Source organism: Astyanax mexicanus, chromosome 10 (genome assembly GCF_023375975.1).
Source record: "Astyanax mexicanus isolate ESR-SI-001 chromosome 10, AstMex3_surface, whole genome shotgun sequence".
In the NCBI taxonomy this organism is placed as follows: Eukaryota; Metazoa; Chordata; class Actinopteri; order Characiformes; family Acestrorhamphidae; genus Astyanax; species Astyanax mexicanus.
Genome location: NC_064417.1, coordinates 31633130 through 31659415, shown reverse-complemented (window position 1 = coordinate 31659415; position 26286 = coordinate 31633130). Strand labels below are relative to the sequence as shown.

General features: G+C 37.4%; 1 protein-coding gene across 1 annotated transcript in view; it reads right to left on the bottom strand.

The window, feature by feature from the left end:
* lingo2 (leucine rich repeat and Ig domain containing 2) overlaps window positions 1-26286 on the bottom strand; it is a 511589-nt gene that overhangs the window by 404413 nt on the left and 80890 nt on the right. The window contains exon 2 of the mRNA XM_007245531.4: window positions 2644-2708. The gene's annotated coding sequence lies outside the window, so the exon portion shown is untranslated. The remainder of the gene's footprint in view (window positions 1-2643; window positions 2709-26286) is intronic.

Here is a 26286-nt window from a genome sequence, read left to right as displayed (position 1 = left end):
GGAATCGGATCGGAGCTGAAAAGAGTGTTCTCCCATCACTAGCTATCATAAGACATTGGTGTAGCACGGCTTATTGGTGTAGCGCAGCATTCAGTCACCCAGACCTGGAATTGAACCCCAGTCTCCCACATGGTCACTCACTGGCATGTGGTGGTGTTATCCACTGCACCACACCAACCACACTGCTAAAACCACATTGCCAAAACATTGCTAAGCAAACTGTAATGTTCTGTGATTAATTAAAACTCCAGGTGATGTGAGTGTGTCTGACATCACACGTATATTAAAAGCACTGAATCTATTGAACTGAATTGTATTCAATTCACATTTAATATACATTAATATGCGTATGATGATAACAGCAGCAGTATTGTGTAATATAATTATAGGATCAGTCCTTCTGTGTGTGTGTTGAGTCTGGCGAGAGTACACGGCCGCACTGTTCCCGCACTCTGTGACCTTGTACAGGTGTGGATGGGGAACGCCCCCGGGCTGATTCTGGATCAGGTTACAGAATGTAATTTTGAGTCGTGGTGAAGACGCTGTATGAATAAACAATCTGTAGTCCAGACGAGCGATGAATCTTCATTTCCTGACGTAAATAAGCTCTGAGAGATGCAGGACTCACATTCATCCTCTTCTGCCTTTAAGCCAACATTCATCTCCTTTCATCTGCCTGCTTATTAATAACTCACTGTCTCTACAGGTGTGTGTGTGAGAGTGTGTGTGAGTTTGTGTGAGTGTGTGTTTGTGTGCTGTATTATCTCTGTGTCACAACAAAAGAGAAGGTGTATCCTATAGGGTTTAAATGAACAGCACAGTTAAAGGTTGGAGCTATTTAAAGATCACTCTGCAGTGACACAGAAAATATATTTAAAAAAATTTGCAAAATATAACATTTTGCCCTTATTTAAGTCAAAATTCGAAATATATGGTCAAAATTAAAGAAATCAGTGTTTTATTTACAGAGCCAAACATTCAGAGAGTAAATATTTTGAGATTCTAAAACAAAACTGATAAAAATAATAATAATTATCTCTCTCTCTCTATATATATATATATATATATAAATCATAAAACATATTGTTAAACATTTGTTTTGTTCGCAGAAGATTTTAATATAATAAAAAAAACATTGAATTTCATCTGAATCATTTGTCCTGTAATGCTGACATGTCCTAATGTCTAAGTTGCTTATTTTATTTATTTATTTTTTGTAAAGTGCAGTGGGCGGGGCTAAGGTACTGTTCCATTTGTTGGTTTATGATCAATTCTGATGGACAACAAGCCTGAATAAGTGTTCTGTGGAAAAAAAAAAAAAAAAATGAAAAAAGAAAGTAAATTATGTCCACTCTAATTGATGCAGGTCTGAAAGAGTTATGAAAAGTATTTGAAAAAAAAAAGAAAATATGAAAAGATGTTTGAGACACTAAGTAAACACTAGAAAAACAAATTCATTCTTATTTGATGCATAAAGTAAATATTACGAAAAAAATTGTTTCATTATCTGAGATACTATTATTTAAAAAAGCTTTTAAAATTTACAATTAAAAAAAAAATTCAATCAAGAATTGGAGGTTCTCTAAATGTGTGTCATAAGTCATGAGAGTGGAAGGAAAAATGATAAAACTCCACCCATTTATGCATTGTGATGAAATAAATAAATAAATGTTGATGATAAATATTTCACATATTTACACATTGTTTTTGTTTTACTTTTCAAAATACTTATGTTTTGGAACATTTAAATGTAAATTTAAGAAACTTAATGCAAATAAGAAGGGGGTGATACTGTCAAATAAGTAGGTGTGTCTGGCTCTGTCTGCACACACTTTTTTACATATTTGACAACATGGTGGACAATTCTGGCTTCAGTTTTATAGAACTTTATATATACAGTTTTATAGAAGTTTATAGAACATGACTTCAACAGTCCATGTTTTCAACAGTCATTGGTTTAGTTGCTACAAAAAAATGTGTTTTTATGTCTTGAATTCAGATTTTTGTCATGTCTACAGTTGTAGATTGTATTTACATTGATTTTGTTAGTCTGGATTTCAAATTGAATCCAGGCCATATATTCCATCTGTGTCCAACACATGTTCAATACGCTCAATATGATTTTCAGATCACTTTTAAATAACAGTGCAGATTTATCTCAAGATCAGATCTCAAGAGATCTGATTTGACAGAACCTAATCCGATTTGTCTGCAGTCTGAACACAGCAATAGAGACTTCAGGAATGATGATGGACTTTATAGTCTGGAAGAAGAGCAGTTTTTTAGACATTGCTGTTAAAAAGTGACTAAAGCTTCTTTTTTGTTTTCTTAATGAAGACCAGTCGCTGTCTGCATCCTAACAGCACTTTCACTTTCTCTTGTTTTTTTTTTAAGCGAAGGACATAAAAGATATTTCCATTTGCTGTCTGCAAATAATTAAATCAACTCCATTATCGTCGACTGCGAACTTGTTTGTTCCTTTTGTTCGTGTTTCCTCTGCTGGATGGTTAATCAGGGGAAAACGTGTGGCTATCAAAGCCCATAATAAAGCAGTGTAGCGTGTAAAGTCCACCTCTCAGCGCGTCCCCGAAGGGCGGATCACGCTCGCCTCTTGCCTCTCGCGGACGCGACGGGCAAACTTACCACATTAAAACAGACCGGGCCGTCACAGTCGCTCTAGCGTGGGGTCGAGAGTCCACAGCCATGGCCTGGAAAGAACATAGAGAGAGAGAGAGAGAGAAAGAGAGAGTTAGAGTCCCAGTCAGACTGCATTAGCGTTCACTTCATTAGCGGCGGATGGCTGTTTTTCGTGGTGTTTGCCTTCGTTTCGGTGCGATTGAGCTAAAGACGCTGTGTTTACTCCCTCGTTCTCTCACGAGGCTCGTTCATTAGTCTCTCAGAGTGACCCTCAGCCATGTCAAAGCCCAGACTGGCAGGAGAGTGGCAGGAGACTGGCGGGAGAGTGGCAGCAGGGTGGTGCTAACCCTTAAAAATAACTTTACACACAGTTTTAGCCTTTAGGCTTACTTACACGACTGACCCTCAAAAGTTTAAAGACATGTAGGATACATACTATACTCTACTGTATATATTCTCTTTTTCTTTGGTCATTTGAAGTGGGGGCTCATTGGATTATTGATGACAGGGTTACAGATGACAATACAAAGGGTTACAATACATTCAATTTATAATATTCAAGATTTTTTTTTTATTTATTCATTTTTCTCCCCAATTTGGAAGTCCCATCCCTCTCATTAGGAATATCCTCATCTCTAGTAATGCTTTCAACAGTAGAAGGGTGACTATGAGCACATGAGCCTCCTCTGATACACATGAAGTCAGACTATTTTCCAACTTCCACCAATCAATGCAGCATCATTAGGCAGCATCACATTGCACTGGGAGGAAAGGATCAGAAAAAGATTAGAACCAGAGGTTCTTGGATCATAGTGTCAGAGCTTTAGAATCAAGAAATCACTTAAATAGAACCTGTCTGACAACATGAAGCAGATACAAGATCTCAAAAAGCAACACATTATGTCCCAATCTGATGAAATTCAAAAACAAAAGAGAAAACAAAGTCACTGACTTTGAAGGTTACTTCTAAAAGGTCATTTCTAAGGCTTTGAACCACAATAAAAGCTATTATTCCCAAATGGAGAAAACATGGAACACTGGTGAGCCTTCCAGGAGTAACTGACCTACCGAATTACTCCAAAGGGGCATGGACAACTCATTCAGAAGGTCAAAAACTCCAGCAGACCACAGTAAGAGCTTTTATTCACAAACAGAGAAACCATGAAACAATGATGATGAACTTTCCCAGGAGTGGCAAACCTAACGGAATTACTTCAAAAGGGCATGGAGAACTCATCCAGGAGGTCACAAATGAACACAGAACAACATCTAAAGAAATGCAGGTCTTACTTGCTTCAGTTAAGGTGGTTGAATAAAATAATTCTATTCTATATTTAAAGAGGAGTGGGCCAAAATTCATCCACAGAGATGTAAAATAAGTATTGCCAATTATTACAAACACATGTTTATGTATGATTAAATATAATGTAAAATATACAAAACCAAAGTGAATCAAATCAAATTTGGAGAAAATTGACAATCCCATTGAAACAATGATGATGAACTTTCCCAAGAGTGGCCAACCTAATGAAATTACTGCAAAAGGGCATGGAGAACTCATCCAGGAGGTCCCAAAAGAACCCAGAACAACATTTAAAGAACTGAAGGCCACACTTGCTTCAGTTAAGGTGGTTGGAATAAAATAATTATATTCTATATTCAAAAGAAGAGTGGGCCAAATTCCTCCACAGAGATGTGAAAGAATTATTGCCAGTTATTACAAACACTTGTAATTGCAATTGTTGTTGCCTAGGGTGGCGCAACCAAGTTATGAGGTTTAGACTTAACAAATACTTTTTCCACATAGCCATGTTGGTTTGGATACATTTTGTCCCTTACATACATACAATTGTAATTTAAAAAATACTTTTAAAATTTTCTCAGGTTATAGATGTCTGATATTAAAATGTGTTTTTTTTATCTGTAAAATGTAAGCATGACTTAAAAGCAAAAACACTAAACACATATATATATATATATATATATATATATATATATATATATATATATATATATATATATATATATATTAATGGTACTGTATTCAATTCAAGAAAAAAGAATATCATTTATGTACAAAAATCTGCTCTAGGGAAAAGTTTACTTTTTATTACAGTTGGGATGAAACTACAGGGTAAATCAAAAGTCACACTACATCCTTTTATTTCAGAAATAAAAAAGTAAATGAAATGGAAGGGAACATGATGTAACTGAATACCCCAGCAAATAATAAGTAAAATCCAAAAGCCACCATCTTGAAAGCCGCCATATTTCACTTCTGTAATAAAAGACAGTATTGCCACTTCTGACTCACCCTATATATATATATATATATATATATATATATATATATATATGATATCGCAATACTCTAATATACTGCAATATTTATACACCCCTAGATTAACGACACTCTGGACGCTGGCAATAGATCAGAATAACGACAGTCAGCACTTTGGGGTCTAAAATGAGGTGAACTGTCCCGTGGCAGGAGCTTCTCTCTGTTCTTTGGTTACACTTCTCATAAGTTTATAGCGGAGAGGCGGATATTAGAATTCATATTTCAGAAGGACAGCGGCGTGCGGTTCTGGGACGTATACAAGCATCCCAAATGCCAAATGCCGAGCCGCGCCAATATTAGCTCCTGCGTTATTGCTAATGCTGCGTGCATCGTGTTCCAGCACGGAGGATGTGTGGGAAATGAGCTCACGTATACCGAGTAAACAAAACCAGCAAACAAACAAACACGCACACTCCTTCAACACATACACACATATGCACACACACACACAACGCCTCATGAGTCCTCATGACACACTCTTTACAAACTAAACTCGTCCAGCACACAGGTCAGAGTGTCTACTGTCCAAGAACTTTCCCAACATATCCCAGTAAATACACAGGTACCACTGTATTCACTGTGTTTACTGCTCAAAAAACATGCCTGGAAGTACTGGAAATAATGAAGATGATGAACTGGATTCCTCACTAAGCCCCGCCTCCAAAAGCTTGCATATGAAACTGTTCCTCAGCCTCCATTGTCTTGAGTAGCAAAGAAAAGAAAATCCTCAGAAATACGAGTTGATCAGAGAGACGTTAGGGCATCTACTTCAACCAGTGAGTTCATGGCCTCGCCCACCTCGGCTCGGGACCTCCCACAGGCAGTCCTTATCCAAGGTGGAGCTTACAGCTCTGTTTACAGCAGTTAGTTAACATTAGCTATCTTGTATAAGTAACTGTAGGTTTAAAACAGATCTCCGGTTGATTCTGTGTTTCCATGTGGTGGCTGGGAAATATAACACTGATAATATTTCTCGGCCGTGGGTAGAGCGCAGCAGGGGCGGGCAGCCTATGCTCGGTCAGCGGCACTGATCACATTTCTCGGCTGCGGGGCCGCTTGATTTTGACGTTTGAGTGTGAAATTTAAGGGTTAACTTTACCTAGCACTCAGTGCTGTATCTTACTATCTACCACCCAAATACACTACAGTATATGAACACAAGCAACAACCACTGTTGAGCACCTCCAGCAACTCCTTTAAGACACTGAGAAAACTGTTCAAGGTGACTCTCCTTCATGAAGTACTAAGAGCGCGTACATTTGTTATCTGACAGCAAAATGTAAAAGAAAAGTACTTTTATGTCTCCAACAATACATTTACAAAGTAAAAGAATGAGTGGAGGTGAGGTGTGTCCACACTGTATGTTAACGCTGACTGAAGTAAAAGACAAGATAAGATAGGCATTCGAGGTTTGACTGTATAACTGCAAGTGCAATCGATGTTTGGCAAATTAGAGACCACTGTTGCCATTTATATACAGCTCTGGAAAACAATTAAGAGACCACCTCAAGTTTCTGAATCGGTTCCTCTGATTTTGCTATTTAAAGGTATATGTTTGAGTAAAATCAACATTGTATATCCTATTCTATATCTGGTACTACTTACAAAAATATATATAAAATAAGACTACCCTTATAAAGGGTTTATAAATGGTTTATAAATAAGTTTATTAAATATTATTGATTAGGTTGTAAATGCATTAATAATCAGTTATAACACATACGTAGAAAGGGCAACAATGACCTGTTGTTTGCCAAATAGTGAACCCACTGCCACCTATATTGTTGCCCTTTCTACATATGTGTTATAACTGTTTATTAATGATTTTTAAGGCATTTACAACCTAATCAGTAACCATTAATGAACTCATTGTAAACCACTTATAAACCCTTTATATATGTAGTCTTATTTTAAAGTGGTACCCTATATCCTACTACAGACAATATTTATCTCAAATTCCAAGTAAAAATTTTGTCATTTAGAGCATTTATTTGCCGAAAATGAGAAATGGCTGAAACAAAAAAAAAGATGCAGAGCTATCAGACCTCAAATAATGCAAAAAAAAAAAAAGTTAATTTTCATAAAGTTCAGCTTGTTTTGATGGCTTGCGATCATCCATCTCCTTCTTGCTTATAATTCAGAGGTTTTTAATTTGGTAAAATATGTTGTAACAGCTTATTTATGGTTTTAAAAGCCATTAATAACCCATAACCAACCCAGATGAACCCCCAGCCACTCTAATAGCTGAAATCTCCAGATCCTTCCTTTCTGCTTTCAGTGCCTCAGTGATATTCTCTGTCACCGTTTCTCCTCCAGATACAGCGCTCCTCAGGCGAGTATCACAGGAGGAACTCCACACTCTCATTAAAGGTAAACTGTTTGGAGTAAGTGACAGTGATCTGCCTATTGATCTGCTGCTTCAGTGATTGTGGCTGGCAGTCTAAGTCTCTCTTCATATTCCCCTCCCGGACATAAACGCCTCGGCGGCTGCTGCTCCTTCCCCTTCAAACTCGGAGAACAAAGTGTAAAAAAGCTGTAGTTAGCAGGAGGAAAAGAAAAACTCCCCGTTTCTGTCTGAGCTGGAATAAAGGAGGAGTATATTGTGACAGTGGCGGTGAAGAGACATGAGATATAAAGTTGCGGGTTTGTTTGTGTGCTTCTCTTTTAGAAAGTCATGAGGCAGCGGAAACACGGCCGACAGCGAAAGTCAAGAGGGCTGGATACGTTTTGGCAGAAGTTCAGGAGAGATGGGATGGAGTGAAGGTAGAAGTGAAGTGGGGTGAAGATGAACACCAGAAATTATACTGCTGTCTAGTGGATTGGAGATAAATATTTAAATACACCAGTTGACACCCTACTGTACTTGTGAATATATTTTCCCTATCACTCTAAAAAGTAATTTTGTGTTTTAGTCAGCAGAACTAATATTGTAAAGTTGAATGAACTTGAAAACTTAAAACTTGAAACCTGAAAACTTAAAAATGTTATGTTGAGCCAATGAAAAAATGTGATTTCAACCAACTTTTAGTCACTACCTGTGTCAATGCTCTTTCTACAGTGTTGGTTCATGCAGCTTTCCTATAGGCTCCTGGTACCATATATTTGCATATTGGGTGTGGCCTCTCCCTTACTTACCATCTTTGTGGTGTCTGTTGCCCAAAGCTACCTTGTCCTGGGCGTGCAGTAATTATGTGTTGATTGGCAGGTCTCAGTGTTGTAGAGCTGTAAGAGCACATTAATCTGTGTTCCTAGTGATCACAGTATGCTGAATTTGAGCTACAGAGTTCACTCTTTACTGAGTTTACTCCTGTATTGCTCTATTATTATACTGTCAGTATTGGCAGTTAAATAATAATGTACTAGATATGTTGAAAATACCCATGGTTAACATAAAATAATAAGTTATGTGAATATTACTAAAGTTTTTTTAACTTGAAAGAGTGTGTTAAAATAAAGATGAATTGTTAGTTTATAAACACTTTAGTTGAGTTAACTCAGCGTTTTAAGTCAGCAGTGTACAAGAGAAAATTAAGTTGACAATATTTAAATTTCCCATGTAGTGTCAATGGACTCTTTTAAGTTGACACTACCTGAAAAAGTATGTTAGCCCTACTTGAGAAAATTAAGTTGTAACTATTTGAAAAGGTATGTTAGCACTACTGGAGAAAATTAAGTAGTAAATACAATGACTACTCTTGCTTGATCTGCCTAATTATCTGATGCAAAAAGTTGACGTGATTTTTTTTTAAGTAAATCAAGCACACTATTTTTTTTTTTTTCAGTGTACTTGTGAATATACTTTACCTATCACTGAGACACTGTGGTCACCAGTACAACTTTGTGTGGTGCCCCCTTTGGTCTTCATTACAGTTACTTTGACAACCCAAATTTACATCCCATGCTGTTAGAAAAACATTGGAGTTTAGGGATTTATCTATATTGATGGGTGTGGTGGCTTGGAAGTAAGGTGTGTTCAGGCAAATGTCTGGCGTGTTTCTATCTTGGTGGTGGAAAATACAGCTGCCTGTATCAGGTCCCACGTGGTCCTGTGTTCCTCCTGTGTCTCCGCCTTTAGCGTTTTCACCTGTGGTTCATTTGTAGCTCCGCCCCCTTGTTAACCTGTCTTAGATATTTCTTGTTGTCTTGATTTCTTGTTTTTATTTGTGTGTATTTATAGACTGTGTGTTTCCGTTCTCTTTGTCGGTTCTTGTACGTTGTTTTGTCTGTTAGGTTGTGTTCTGTTAATTTCTCTAGTTTCTATCTTTATGTGTTTTTGTGTTTATTTAGTTGTTTGTTTGTTTGTTTTTTTAATATTTAATAAAATCACTCGTGTTTGCGTTCGCTCTCCGTGTTTTCTCCTTGCTCTTACTGCAAAAACCTGACACTAACATAATGATTTTTTGGAGCACAAAAGTTCCCATTATTTTCATTCTATTTTTACATAGAATTCTAAACTCTACTAAATAATCAAAGTAAACTGAATCAAACCTATGAATTCAGAGATTTGTCATCGTACTGAACCCCAGCTGAAAGCGGTCTGCAGATTTCCAGCACTGAGCTTCTGCATGCAGTGCAGTGCAGGGGCACCGAGGGGAAACATGGATGTGCTTCCGCTCGGCTGGCACTAACTCCTGCCCTCAAAGCAGGCTTTGCACAGAGGCACGAGATCAGCTGGTGGCTTTCAGTGGCGTGTGGAAACTCTGCCCAGCCACAGTCTGCGAGCGACGGCTTTTAACCAGCCATGCACAGTATTTAATCCTCTACATGAACCTCCAGCAGGGCGGGCAGCCTGTGGCAGAGCAGTGGGCACACCATAAACTCCCTCACTCTCCCTTCCTATCTCTGTCTCTCTGGGAAATACTGACTCACTCTAACTGCTTTCCTCTCTTTCTATTTCTGCTCTACTCTAAACATATCTGACATTTCGATGTTAATGTGAATATGGCAGTTGTTCTTTACATTTTATTAGAATTCCAGGATGAATGGACCAATAGAAATGATTGAAAATGACATGTTGTATTCTCTTCTTTAAAAAAAAAATAGCCTTTAATAGCCCTATCTGGATGGTATTAGTTTCTCAGGGGGTCCTCTGTGATTTAATTCCTGTCCAGAATGACCATGTATGTGTTTTTCTCAGACATCATCTGAGACAATTACAGGCAGAATTACCTACTGTTTTTTGCTGAACTCCTCCAAGCGTGGTCCTCCAGTCTGGACTCACATCTCTGAGTTTCGTCACCTCACTTTTAATAAAATAGCTAATTACACTTTTGGTGCGCATTTCCACGGAGATCCACGTAAACACAACAGTGAGTGGAAATGGAGGAGCTACTGAACACAATGTCATGTGACCGAGAAAGCCAAAAAACTCACTGGTCCTCCTGGTTTTGGTGGAACAAACTACCTTCCACTACCAGATCAGGAGAATCTCTCGCTATCTTTAAGAAAGTCCTGAAGACAGAGCTCTTCAATGAGCACTTACTCTCTTAACACCTCTAACACACTAACTACTTCTAACCTCATTTCCTTCTTCCCCTCCTTCACTCCTCTATCCCATTATATCACTTTGACCTTCTTTAGGCCCTATCTAAAGATAGTTTTACATTTAACTTCTATTACTTTTTTACTTCTCTATTGTAAGTCGATTTGGACAAAAGCGTCTGCCAAAAGTAATGTAATGTAATACAATGTAATGTTTTTTCAATTGCAGTCCGGATGCAAGAGTTTTTTTTTTTTTTTTTTTTTAACACAGAGTAGAAGTGTGAAATACTTCCCCCCGAGAAACTAATCCCGTCCAGATGATATCTGCAATACAGTTTTCAGTCTACGAAGTGACAATACAATAGAACGGCAGTGACCAATGAATCTGTGTTTGGAACCACCTTGGTCATCATCAATCATCATCAAGGTAATTGGTTTGTTCTCTAATAACACATTTAGCGTAGAATGTCTGGTGCAATTTTAAACAATGGCAGATTTACAGCACCATCTTTGGTCTCCATTACAGGCACTTGTAATGACAGCCCAACATTATGTAAATAAGGTCCTGCAACCAGTGGCCAGATCAGTTTTGTAACTAGGAAAGCAACCTTTCAATTGTCTAGGGCCCAAGCTTGCCTGGGGGCCCCAGATAATGACTGTTTGTGAATTCAATACAACGGCAAACTGTGTGAGCGCCCCTTTAAAAAAATCTGTGACGGTCAATGTAGGAAAGTACAAGTACAGTATTACGGGAATTGGCTTCAAGGAAGCCAGCCAGCCAGGTTCGTCATTCCTGCAGCCGGCGAAATATGAAACTTCAGCAATCATGGAGTAGAGCTATCCATCGGGAATCTGCAAAAGAAAATAGATGTATGGGATGCTATTGTAAATTCAACTTATCCGGTCTTATAACAATATATCACAAAGATAAAAAAGTTAAATCAACTTCCCCCTTTAGTTTTAATAACTTGATATTCTAAGTTATGCTAACTTAAGTTTGCATTTCCCATTATAACTTTTTTAGGCAACCGGTTTCCTCAATTTTTTGGAATAAATTCAACTTATCCAGGCTTACAGTGTATCTGCGGGAACTATGTGAAAATATTGAAGCAGCATTGGATGGTTCATCACAGGACTCCATAAGGACGCTCTGATTGGATCACCCAGGAAGCCACACTGGTTTCTCGATGGGCGCAGATCTGTAAATCAGCGTCCTTCATTTTCGCAGTGAGTGTCTGTATCTGTGTATGAGTGTGTGCATGAGTGTGTGCATGAGTATGAGTGTGTATCCTCCCCTACTATCAGCCAGCCTCCTTCCGCTTCTCAAGTGCAAACATGCAGATGACTTCCTTTTTAGCGGCCTTTTCATTTCTCAGCTCCTCCAGCTCTGACGTGATGAAATTTACATGAGCTATAAGGAATAAAGTGCGGGCGCAGATGTTCGGCTGCACGTAAAGCTCATTACTATGCATTGTTTATTCATACGCTTCCATTTATCACAGAATTTTTATACACAAAGGAGGCTTGTGGGAAATGCGGTTTTCCTTTAAAGACCTTCCGACTCGACGGGCCTCGTCTTTAAGAGTCTTCCCCACGGTCCGACCGCACCCGTGTCTCAGGCGTTGTGGGGCCTGAAGCACCGAGCCTGCATATCTTACACTGCTCACCCGTGTCCCCCAATCAGAGAAAGTCAATATGATATCAGGCGGTGCAGCAGGATCTCAGATGACTCTGATAGAGCTCGGCCCATGCTCGCTTGGCCCGTAAGCCCAATGATTTATGATATTTATGAGCGTAAAGGCTTTATTGCTGTGCTGTGGGAGTCAGGCTTCTTCTCGCAGTGGATTCCTGCAGGAGTTAGCTGCAGCGCTGGATGGTAATCTTATGCAGGCTTGAGATGCTGCCCTGTTACAGTTTCTATTCACTATTCATTAGGGCTGTGTATTCGCAAGAAACAGGGCTTACGATTTGATATATTGCAACTAGAGATCCAGCAAAATGAAATTTCTGGCTGAAATTGAAGCCAAACAAAATGAAACACACCCACCAGTTGTTTTTGTTGTAGGTTTTCATTCACTTAGCCACTTTTTTTCACCACTGAACAAAATAAATAGCCTAAATTCAACCAAACCTTTTAACATCCCAGCACACAAAACCAACAAAGCACTACTGCATAGTATATTTTCCTCAGCAGTGCTATTCTAATCATGGAGTTACTGTAGCAGTGCTATGTCAGTCATAAATATAGCTCAGCAGTCTAAAGTACTGCCACTATGATTGGAAGATCGCTGGTTCGAATCCCAGTCATGCAGCTTGCCGTCTTGTTCTCTCTGGGTGGGTAGATGGTGTTCTTTCCTCCTCCTCATCACACCTAGGGTGAAGTGGATCAGCACACAGTGGAAGGCGTCTGTGAGCTGATGTATTGGAACCAAGTCGCTGCACTTTCCTCCGAGCGCGCTGTGATGCTACTCAGCAATGCTACATCAACAGCAGTTCGAAAAGAGGCGGAGTCTGACTTCACATGTATCGTAGGAGGCATGTGCAACCCTCCTTGTGTTGTGGCATCACTTGTGATGAGTGTCATTCATCACACAGGCATTCTTTTGGTAAACAAAAAGATGCTGAGGTTAAGTGAATGACATTAGCAGCACCAAGTTTATTCTTTTGTTCAATTAGGGAGACAGACCATAATATTTTTTCTCCTTTGGAGAGCAATCTGTTTTCTATTGGTTGACCGATAAAAAGAGGATCTAGAGCAAGGGGATTTATCATTATCAGGATCCTCCTCAAAGTCCTCCTCTGTTTCAGAAGCGTTCTGCTCTATGTCACTGTCATGATCACAGGAGTGATAAAGCCTCACTGAGAGAAAACCTTTCCTTAGACACCAGTAAACTCTGTAAAGCGAGAAGTTTGGATCTCCAAACAAACATACTGTGATCACTAAGAACACAGGTTAATGTGCTCTTACAACCTACAAACACTGAGGTAGCTTTGGGCAACAGACAACACAAAGATGGTAAGTAAGGGAGAGGCCACACCCAATATGCAAATATATGGTGCCAGGAGCCTATAGGGAAGCTGCATGAACCAACACTGTAAAAAGAGCATTGACATTGTAGTGACTAAAAGTTGGTTGAAATCACATTTTTTTTATTGGCTCAACAAACATTTTTAAGTTTTCAGGTTGAAGTTCTTTGAACTCATTTTATTGAGTTGTACTGAACTATCAGTGCTTCTTGCACTAATACAGTTATAATTATGCTATTTTAGGGCTTGCATGAGGCTTGCACATCATTTAACACAAATGTGTGTAAAATTCTGATGTGTTTTATATGTTTTATACAACTAAAACAGCCTGCGGTCAAATTGACCCCAAACAACGCCGATGTATACACAATGTGTACACTGTAAAACCCGATAAGTTGACTAAACTTAAAGCTTTTGTTGTAACCAATTACCTAATACATTTTAAGTTCATGTAATGTAATATTTAAGTACACTGAACTTAATAAATACATATACAGACATATATATATATATATATATATATATATATATATATATTTAAACCTAATATTTTCCTAAACTTGTATTTAGTTTTCTTTCTGGTTTCATTCAACAGTTTTATTAAATACTCATAGAAAAGCAGAAAGGAAAAAAAAAAAAAACATATTCATATTAAACATATATTATAATTACTGCACGCCCAGAATAAGGTAGCTTTGGGCAACAGAAAACACAAAGATGGTAAGTAAGGTAGAGGCCGCACCCAATATGCAAATATATGATGCCAGGAGCATTATGGGAAATCTGTCTGAACCAACACTGTAGAAAGAGCATTGACACGTGCAGTGTCTAAAAGTTGATTCAAGCCACATTTTTTTTTTAATTGGCTCTACACTGTAAAACCCGATAAGTTGATTAAACTCAAAACTTTTGTTGTAACCGATTACCTAATAATTTTTTAGCTAATGTAATAAAATATTTAAGTACATTGAACTTAACAAATACATATATATATATATATATATATATATATATATATATATATATATATATATATATATTTTATTAATATTTTCCTGAACTTCTTTTTAGTCTTCTTTCTGGTTTCATTCAACTATTTTTTTAATTACTCATAGAAAAGTAAAAGAAAAAAAACAGTAAAGAATTAAAAGTACGGAGAGCACAGAGAGAACACAGAGTTACTGCAGCTCAGTAAATTACGCTTGTTCTACAACCAACTACACAAAAACCAAGCATTTTATTATAACAGGTGATCTACAAGTTTACCTAAGGTAGCCCGGGGTGAATCACTACACACTGATGGTGAGTGTCAGAAACTGTTGGACACACCCAGTATGCAAATCGATTGTGACAGAAGCCTATGGAGAAGAAGCTGCCAATGGCAACAGACTAAATTCAGTTATTATAAGTTGATTCAACTCAAAGATCTCAGTTTTAATGAATATATGTGCCCACAAATGTTCAACTAACTCAAAATAGTTGAGTAATGTTTAGAAATCTCCAATTTTATGTAAAACAGACTTAAATTATTTGAGTTCAAACAACTTCTGGGTTTACAGTTTAGTGATCACAGTATTCTGGCTTTGAGCTACAGAGTTCACTCTTTACTGAGTTTACTCTTATACTGCTCCAGTATTATACTGTCAGTATTGGCAGTTAAATAATAATATACTAAATATGTTGAGAATACCTATGGTTAATTTAAAATGACAAGTTATATGAATGCTACTAAAGTTTTATAAACTTGAAAGTGTGTTAAAATAAAGATTTAAAAACCACAAATTAACCACAAATTAAACACTTAAGTTGTTTTTCACTCAGTGCATCAAGTTGAAATGATTATTTGAACAATTTGTTTAGCTTAACATTTTGAGTTGATACAAAGGTCTTTATCAAGCTGATTTAACTCAGCTTTGTAAGGCAGCAGGGGAAATTATGTTGCTGAGTTTAAACAGTGTAGGAACACAGAATAAATCTATGCTAGCCTACCACCACTAAGACCTTGCAATCAACAGACATATTATAAATTCTGCACGCTCACGACAAGGTAGCTGTGGGCAACAGACAACACAAAGATGGTAAGTAAGGAAGAGGCCACACCCAATATGCAAATATATGGTGTCAGGAGCCTATAGGAAAGCTGTATGAACCAACACTGTAGAAAGAGCATTGACACATGTAGTGTCTAAAAGTTGTTTAAAATCACTTTTTCTCATTGGCTCAACAAACATTTTTAAGTTTTCAGGTTGAAGTTCTCTGAACTCATTTTATTGAGTTATACTGGCCGGTAAGTTCACTCAACTTAATAATATTAGTTCTCCTGACTAAACACAGAATTACTTTTTAGAGTGTAAGAGTACATTAGTGGATAACCATGAACAGACAGCTCATCATTCAGTAGCATGCAGTTCATCACCACACACGACTACATACAGTGTTAATGTAATAAAATGTCATTTAAAAGTAATAAATGTACGCTCACAGCCGATGTCTTCCTTTATTTCATAGATTACATAGCTTCTCTATACATACGCCTACACATATGAGTATTATAAGCATTCCTGCATTCATGTGTCACCTGCACTAGAACTGGACTAGATTCCTCTCTCCATAACTAGGAACACTTTGATTAACACATATTTTTAAAAGTAGAGGTTCTTCAGGGGATCTTTAGTAAAGGCAATGGTTTAAAGTAGAATCAGGACACCTTAAATAACAATTTGAATGTTTTGATGGCTCCATATATATTAGAAAACCTCTCCTAGTACTGTTTGATGCAGTAAACCCTTTAGAGTTTTCTATATTTCTGCATAAATATGACCTAAAATATCATCCAAGTCCTAAAAGTAGATACAGGGAACCCAGATAAATTAAATTAAATTAAATTAAATTAGTCAACAATATTATTCATGATCATTTAATTATTAAGAAAACTGATCCAATAGTACATATTTGTGAGTGGCAAAAATATATGAACTTTTGTCGCGTGACCCCAACTAAACATTTCCAGTAACTGTTGATCAGTCCTAGAGGAATTTCATCCCATGTCTTCATACAGAACAGCTTTAACTCTGGGATATTGTTGGGTTTCCTCACATTAAAAGTTCTCTTCCACAACAGTTTGATTGGAAAACATTAACTTCATTTTTCTTGAACCATTCTTAGTGCGTAGGGTTATTGTCTTGGTGCATAGCCCACCTTCTCTTGAAAATCAGTTCATGGACATAATTGAAAAGTCGTTGGCAAGCTTTCCTGGCCCAGATGCAGCAAAACAGGCCAAAACCATGATACTACCACCACCATGTTTGGTAGATGGAATGAGGTTCTTAACATACATGAATCCATTGGCACTTCAGCCTGTACCACAAAGGACATTTAGAGAAAGATTAGAAAACTGAATGTCATAGTGACCTCAACGTTATTACCACAGAAATGTGTGTAAAATCGTCATTTTTCTTATGTTTTATGCCGATAAAACAGCCTTAATAAAACAGACATTGATGTTGAAACATTTAAAACATTTAATATATATATTTTTTTGTCTTCATCAAATTAGGAAAAGTGAATCATAAAAAAAATATGAATCATAAAACTAATGTCAAACATTTTTGTTTAAGAGATTTTAAACTCTGAATGGAGTCAAATTGACCCCAAAGATAATAGGAGGGCTAAAGCGATAAAGGAAGTTTAGGAACAGGAGCTGTACCCATAGCAAGCAGACATCAAGAAAATGGCAGAAATAATTGTTGACTAATCGACTAATTGGAAAAAAACTACCAGATTTCTCGAGTACCAAAATAATCATTAGTTGCAGCTCTATTTTTTTTTATATTAATTTATATTTATATCTATATTTAATCATTTATTGTTCCGGGTAACTTTCATCTTCCATCTGAATAGTGTCACAATCCCACGCTTCTTTCTGGATGAAACTGTCTTTGACAGTGAGTGCACCTTTTAATAAATGCATCCATCTATTAAGTTGCACCCATCAAAACAATGCTTTGACATCTACCAGGAAGCCTTCTCTGTTCACAGTTGAGACCTTTACTCCAACAAAAGCAGGTTAAACTCTTTTTCATACCATTTACAGTATTTTGGAAAAAGCAATAAATCATGATCAGCTATGTCAATACGTTTAGACATGTAACGAGTTAAATCTCTCTCCACTATCGTAACGTGTCAGTAAGCAGCAGTCAGCGAGAGGCGACAGGCAGCATTAGCATCGCTAGCTAGCTTCCGTTTCCGCTCTCAGAGCCGCAGATGTGAAATAACAATGCAGGTTCCGCAGCTGAAGCTCGCAGGCAGCATCTGACATCAAAGCCAGGCTCATGTGCGCCGAGCGCAAGTGTCAATGACTGTAGTTCATAATTGAACTCCGACTCCGCGGGGCACAACAGAAACACGCAGCGGGGTGAAGCGCTAATCCACTGCTGATCACTGCACATTCTCATATGCTGTGCTTCTGCCTTGATTAGCATACAAAGCGGTTAAAACTTGATGAAGATGGCTTGATGAATTCAGTTTTATCTGCGTAAGCTTACCTTACTAAGTCGCTGTTTTACAATCATTGCTTTGTGGGAAGGGTTGTGTATTCTTTAAAGATTGACATTGCAGTTTTCCATTTGAAAATATGGAGGAATTTTAAAATTCAATATGCTTTAATGAAACTCTCGGAAACCTATTTTTTTAAGATTTTTCAGTGCACTTTTCACTTTCAACGTTGTACTGTAAATATAGCAGCTCTTTTTTGAATGGTACTTTAAAAAAACCTATAGACTTGGTTCATCCAGATGTTGCTACGGTTGGGGTAGGTGTGGAATCCAAGTGCAGAGCAGATATGGAGATTTATATAATGAATATATAATGTGTGGTGTGGAAAAAAGACGGGAAACAGAACAAAGGAAATGCCACAAAATAGCAATTGTACCAACAAAACACAGATTTTAACTTCAAATAAACCAAACAAAAACACAAACAAACTTAAAACTGTCTGAGAACTGCTCAGTCCTCTCTTTATGCTCTCTTTCGAGCTCTTTTCTTTTCTTTTCTTTTTGTGTGACTTTCTTCTCAGATTTATTTCCTTCTTTTGAGATCACCTTTTCTTTTCTTTTCTTTTCTTTTCTTATACCTTCTGTTACCGGTCACCCCTCTGTACAGGTGCAACAGTGAGGTCTGGTTTGACTGAGGTTTATATAGGGTAGTGCACAGGTGCAGCTGGTTGATGCTAATCACCGCTGGGGATTCTGGAGATTTGGAATCCCCCTCTACCATTTCCTCCCCTATGTCTACCAGTCCCCCTGCTGGCAGCCCGCGGTGCAGCACTGCCCATCATAGATGTACAACCAACCAACCAGTTCTATATATATATGTATTATCTTGGCACACTAACAGAGCTCATTTGTAGGGTGTATGACAAAATACCAAGTCATTTTCTTGTGGACAGGGCTCTGTGTTCTCTGGTTGTTGAGGGTTGTACCAATAGTGGAACCCTTTCTGGCATTCTCCAGATGCTTTAATTAACCTCCAGGAAACATTTTTCACTCTTCACACATTTCTTAATGCACGTCAAACGGTTCTTTACAGGTTACCGCACATAAGGCAACTCTTTTTAATATTTATTTAAAGAACCTATAGAGTTGTTTCATCCAGGCATACAACCAACCATCCAACCATGGTAATTTGAGGTATCATAGTCCTATATATAAAATCATTTCCTTTGGTAAAGCATAATGACAAAACTATCCAACTTAAATCTCCATTTTGACCAGTTTAAGAGATCCACCTACCAGTATCTGACCACACAACCACTGGAATCCAAGCAACATCTGTGTACCAGATGTTACTTGAGTGACAGACAGTAACCTGCTGAAAAAATACAACCAAGCTTTGGGTTGATTGAGTTTGATGGTTTAGCTGGTCTTCAAGAATGATCATTCATGACCAAGCTAGACCACAAGTTTAACCAATCATAATAATTCTATTTGACTAGTTTACCAGCTTCCTAGACCAAGCACCAGATGACCAGCATGACCAATGGTTGGTTGAATTACATGCAACATATACTACACTGGTCAAGAGTTCATCTAATCATCTATTTTACCAGTATAATGTATGTTTTCTCCTGCATCACCAACTTTTCAACCACACTGACCATCAAAAAATAGCTTTTACACCATCTGAAACCAGCTACCAGCAAACACTGGTCTTGAATTGAATTTTTCAGGAGGGTTTTTTGAACAAAATGAACAAAATACTGGGTGTTGTATCACTGCTAAGTGTGTTGGTCTACCACCACCCAAATACACACTTTGCACATCTGTGTCAGCATTGGGTGCAACTCAAACTAGCAGAATCCTTTTGGACATATCAGAAAAGATTCCTAGAGAGGAAAAAGGTCAAGCCAAATACGATATCATCACTGTCCAATGAAAAACACTTATCTCCACAACAGCAACTTTAAAGGAGAGAGAAAAAAACTTGTAAACTTTCAATGGAAGTCAATGTAAAACGAGCTTATTTCAGGTCATTTTGAAGAGTGTCTATTGGTCCGTTCATCAAGAACTTTTGGCACAGTGTAAAGGACAGTTTGTCTGTTCAAGTTATGCAGTGAACACAAAAATCGACAAAAATGGAGATAAGTGTTTTTCATTGGACAGCGACAATATTTTCCTTTCAATCAAAATACTGTGTAGTCCAAGACTAGTCTTAATCCCTGTCTGGGAAACTGTCCTGTAGAGTATATCCAGTAAAAAAAAAAGCTGCACTGATGAATAAGAGAACACAGTAGAAATATGAATTATCATTATGATGATAATTATCTGTTATACAATATGTTTCTAATAAAATAGCAATTGACCAAGAAACACGTGGCCAACAGTAAACCGGACCAATCTATAGCTTAATGTGAATACAATTAAATAAAGTCATTTCATCAACAAGCTCATCAAAGCTCCGCAGTACTAAAGGCTCGTAAGATTATAGCCATAAGCAGATTGAAAATACACCTCAATTAAAAGCAATTGGCCTCATTTTGTGTTCAAGCAGGGTTTAACTGAGACATCAGCTGGTTTTTAATACATCAGCTGGTGTGGTTTACTAAACAGCTCCACATTTCTTCCCCCTTTGGGATCCGGTGACACATTTCTGCTCGGCTTAGATCAGCAGAAGAGAATGTAGGCCGCCGCAAACAAGCCATCCCTCACCTCGGTGTCACTAAAAGAGAATCCAATCCAGCTTCCAAACACACTTTATATTATATGGAGTGCAGTGCCACGGAGAACTTAGACCTTCACCCAGCACCACACACGGTAGTTCTAACATTAAAACAGGTTTAGTTTTCGAAATGGATTGAATGAGAGTATTGACTACAGGTGAGTTTAAAAAAAATCTATCTTTATATTTTGACTGTTTTCCATTTGAATAATTCTTTATATATTCATATAAACATAAGGTATCATTTTATTTGGATGGGCCATTATAGAGGCCTTATAGATGCTCAACTAACACTCTGAACAACTGAACATAACTGAACTCTAAGTTTAAAGCAATTGTTTATAACTTTACACCCAGCTGTAACCTGAACTCTAATCTTAACATTTTAAGGCTATGCTTAAGGTTAGATATACGTTTTAGATTAATGTTCATACCCACCCGGAATGGAGAAATATTTGGCAATTTGCCATAAATACAAATCAGTGCCCATTCAGTGGATAGCTTTAAACATTTGTTTCTAAACAAGCTGAAGCCATTTTCTTTTTTTTTTTACAAATGTATATTTATTGTAAAAGACTTGGAAAACTTCTGAAGGATAGTTTTTTTTTTTTTTCACAACAACTGAGACACGTTTCCACTACAGGAACCTGTAAAACATGGAAAAGCCTGTGTAATGAGGCAGTAGAGTAATATTACAGTACTGTAAACTATTTTGTTTAAGGTTTTGCATCGTTACACAGTTTCTTTAGAGAGGCTCTTGTGCTGCTCCACCAAAGTTACATAGTGCGGTAGCCGCATTCTGGCCCAGAGAGACAATGTAGTCAGTGAACAATTAGCATAATTATAAAGCTGATATTTTAATGTATTTTGCCACATAATGTTCAGCTGACTAGTTAGTAGTTGTAGATCATTGCTTAAACTGTTCGTAGTTCATAGAGTACTATTTAGCAGTGGAGATATAAATAGGGCATTAAGCATGTCATATTACAATTGGTGCATAGATGTTTCTTCCAAAAAGATTGACCATAACACCAACTGAACCATTTTTAGAACTTTCTTACCAGATTTTATCATAAGTTAATGAGCCAACATACAAATACACTCTATTAATAATGCATTCTCTGTATCCACAAACAAATAAAATTGTCCCACTTTATAATAAGTGTCACTAAGTACTATGTAGTTACATGGTAACAATCCATGTAACTACAGTGTAACTACTGATGAAGTACACATTGTTACAGCTTAACTACAGAGGTACAGGTTATGTAATAGAGTAAGTGTACTTACATGTGTAATAGTGTGTGTAATAAGTTGAGTATAGACTTATCCAACAGCTATTGTCTAGTATGTAATTAGGGCTGATTGAGTACACACATGTTGTTACACATGTGTTAGTACACTTGCTCTATTACATGTGTAAGTACACTCACCCTGGTACTCAAGTGTACCTACACAAGTCAAAATTAACCTTAATACACATGTGTAATTACATAGCCTGTACCTCTGTAGTTAATCTGTAACAATGTGTACTTCATCAGTAGTTACACTGTAGTTACATAGATTGTTACCGTGTAACTACATAGTACTTAGGGACACTTATTATAAAGAGGGACCTAAAATCAACAATATTGGAGATATATAGTCTTTCTCTGGTAGGTATATTTTAGAAAATAAATAAAAAATAAAAGTGTGAAGTTTCCTATAGTTGCACATGGAAACACTGCAACAATGACAAAGCAGAAACTTAAGAATTTATTGAGCATATCTATAGTCAACCACTCTCTCAAATTCCTACCCACCCAGAACGCAGAAACATAATTTGCAATTTTCCATGAATATCAGTCCTACTGTGAGGGCACAGACCTCTGCACCAGTTTCATGCATAACAAGAGAGTCAGAAAGGCCTCAGTACATCAGGCCCTCAGAGTATAATGAAGCACTACAATAGAATCAGTGATGTTCCATTATTTATGTCAGCAAACATCATTAGTAATTTATGATGATGCTACATTATGGATTGGGCTGTTTGAGAGCTGAGTGAAAGTCCTGTCGGGTCACATCTGCATGCAGCCGGGAACAGTTTTGGGATTTCAGAGCTGAAGCCTCCTGTTCTGGTTTCTTTCTTTCCTTTCTTTCAATTCTTACTTACAAAAATGCGTTTTATTACAACTCAAAAATTTCTAACATTTTTATGGAAACTTGTATTGTAATTAGTGAAGTAATGTTTGATTTATGTATCAGAAACTATCAAATTGTACTGTTTTCTATACAGACTGACCTTTGTTTGGCTTTTAGACTGCATTTTGTGGCTGAAACACACCTTATAACTTCAGTGAGTTTGCAAGGGGTTAATGGCTATAGGCTAACAATGAAGAGGTGCAAGTTGTTCACTCATTGACAATTTTTTTCAATGTAAAGTAATGTTTAATAATAATGTGTGCTTTATGTATCTAAAACAGTCATTAGTCTTTTTAATAATTTCTATACAACCTGTTTTTGAGTTTTATTTGTTTGGCTTTTAAAACTACTTTATGTGACTAAACTCACCTTATAACTACAGTGAGAACGCAAGGGATAAATGACCAAACCCTAAACAATAAAGAGGTATAGAACACTCATTGACAAAAATACATAAGTAAACATATCAACAAAAAAACTCAGTAAATGATCTGGTGTTGCTGCAGTTGGTCTGCAGGTTTAGGTTCAGCAACAGTATGTGTTGAAAGAATGAGGTCAGCTGACTACCTGAATATACTGAATATAGACCAGGTTATTCCATCAATAGATTTTTTCTTCCCTGATACAACGGCCATATTCCAAGATGACGATGCCAGGATTCATGGGGCTGGAATTGTGAAAGAGTGATTCAGGAAGCATGAGATAAATCTTGTGACACTGCAGAAGCTGTAGTTTTGTGAATGAGGAACCTAAACAGCTACAGATTGAAATAATTTTGTCTTTATCAACAAATCCAGATACTGTTTGGGACTTGTAGTGATACAGTACGGGGAACACTAAAAGCTCAGGACATCCTACAGCCTTAGTTTTTTTTTTTTTTTTTTTTTCTCAGCAGGATAATGCTCACCCAAACACAGCAATAAATTCCTGGGAAATGAATGCCTTTCCCAGATTGCAATGCTTCCTTGGCTTTCTTTGTCACCAGATGTATTGTGTCCCAGCTTGGGCAGCCATTCTTTAGCTCTAATATTGCAATCAATAACATTTGCCAAAGTTTTTTGCCACCTTTTGGCCAGGTTTGATTATAGTTCTTAAACTGTATAAAGACAAAGATAAGGGTCAGGAGACAAAGACATAAAAATCTATCACTTTCTATCTTTTATGTTTAAAGAATCCTGTACTGTATAACAGGATAACCTAATTTGCTGCTTTGATCACAGTGCTAAGAAGACACTCATATGTCAATTTCTTTACATGCACACCATTCATGGCATCTACAATCAAACAATACCACCATCACACCACACCTCTCTTTTTTCCAGTGTGGACTTAATTATGCGTCTGTGTTAATGTTAGATAGATCACTTCCAAGTGATGAAATAACCTGAAGATAAAAGCGATGAAACACTGTTGATAAAAAGACTACGAATTGAAGGCACGGGAACAAATGGACGATGAGGATGATTTAGAGATGAATTCGCCCCAATCTAATCCAATTTCAGACATCTTGAAACAGAAGGTATGCACGACACGCCTTTCTTCCAGAGCGAGGAGCTGCTGCCATAATTAGTTTGGTTGAACTCGCCGCCTTTGATTCGCAGCAAAAAGAGGCCAAGACAAAAAAAAAACACACACACTAATACATAATTCTCTTGATCTGCTCTTGTTCTGCCTCATAAACAACAAAACAACACCGGCTGCTTTACATTCACAGCAAAGTGTCGCTTTAGTCCCGTTCCTTTTGGAGCTGGAGCTGCTGCTAATTGATTTTAGATTGACGAGAGAGAACGGCGTTCCCTGTGAACTCTAAGCACAGTGTTTGGGGTCTGACGCCAATACTGTAAACGCCACAGAATGAGTTTTCTTTTGTTTTTTTGTCTGTAGAGATGTGGAGATGTGGAGCTTTGCCAAGACCCCGACAGTGCTGAAGAGCTCGGGATGCTCTACTGCTGATGGATGTGTCACTAACTATTTTGAAATACACAATGAGGTGTTGAGGAGAAATGCCAGGGATGCTCTTATCAGCGGGTGCTGTACAAGCTGCAGTGTGGTCAACGTAATCCACTGTAGTTTTACTTGATTTATTCCCAGTTTATAAGGTAGTCTTTGCTTTTTTTTCAGATTTTTTTTCCCATTTTCCTTATAATTTTAGCTAGGCCAATTGTCCCACCCATTCAGATGCTAGTATATCAGCTGTATATCCCCCATCAGTGGTGAGGCTACAACAAAAGGAGGGTGAAGAAACATGGCACACGCCTCCTCCGACACATGTGAAGTTGAAGGAAAGTGCAGTGACTCGGTTCCGATACATCAGCTCACAGGTGCCTTGTACTGATCGACATCACCCTAGAAGAAAAGATGATTGGAAAGAGTGCCATCTACCCACCCAATTGTGCTCTCTCAGGGCTCTGGTAGCTGATGGCAAGCTGCATGATCGGGATTCGAACCAACAGCAGTATGATCTCCTGATCATAGTGGCAAAGCTTTAGATGGCTGGACCACTCAGCTCTAAGATAAAAACTACTGTTAGCTAGATTCTGTTAGAACTCTGTTTTGGATACCTCAGGCTATTGGACATTGTTGATTCAGGTGTAAATTCAGGTTTACTTTTGGGTTAGTTGAAATGTGAATTGCAGGGGCGTGGCTAACAGCCTAAATTTATAAATGAATTAAGTGTGGATCCGCTATAGATTTAGTGTGCTTGCAGTTTTACTTGATTTATCCTCTGCTTCTAAGGTAGGCTGCATAATATATATATATATATATATATATATATATATATATATATATATATATATATATATATATATACAGAATACAGGGGCTACACAGTGTTTGAGCTCGCCATAAAAAGAGAAAAAAATTTTGTCGCTGTCCAATGAAAAAGAAGTATCTAATTTTTCAGTTTACTACATACAGTATTTTGAATAGACAAACTGTCCCTTACACTGTCTTACAATTTCTTGATGAATGGACCAATGAAAATCCTCCGAAATCACCTAAAATATGCTCTTTTTACATTGACTTCCACTCAAAGTGATGATGGTTTTATTTCTCTCCTGTAAAGTTGCTATTTTGTAGATACATGTTTTTTTTATTGGACCGTGACAATTTATTTAGTATTGGACACTGCTTTAGTATTTAAAATCCTTAGTTTTGATAAGCTTTTAATTTTCCTTTAACCAAAAAGAGCCAATAGCGACATGTCACAAACCCTTTAAAAGATGTGGAAAGTTTACAGCAGAACTCTGTTCTTGCTATCTTACACCACACCAAACCCAACAGTCTATTTTCATGTCATGCCAGTGCATTGTTTAAATAAAAACAGTTCTTTTGAATATACTCTATCTACACATCTACACATGGGCGTGGTGGTCTCAAAATGAGGTGTGTTCAGGTGAATT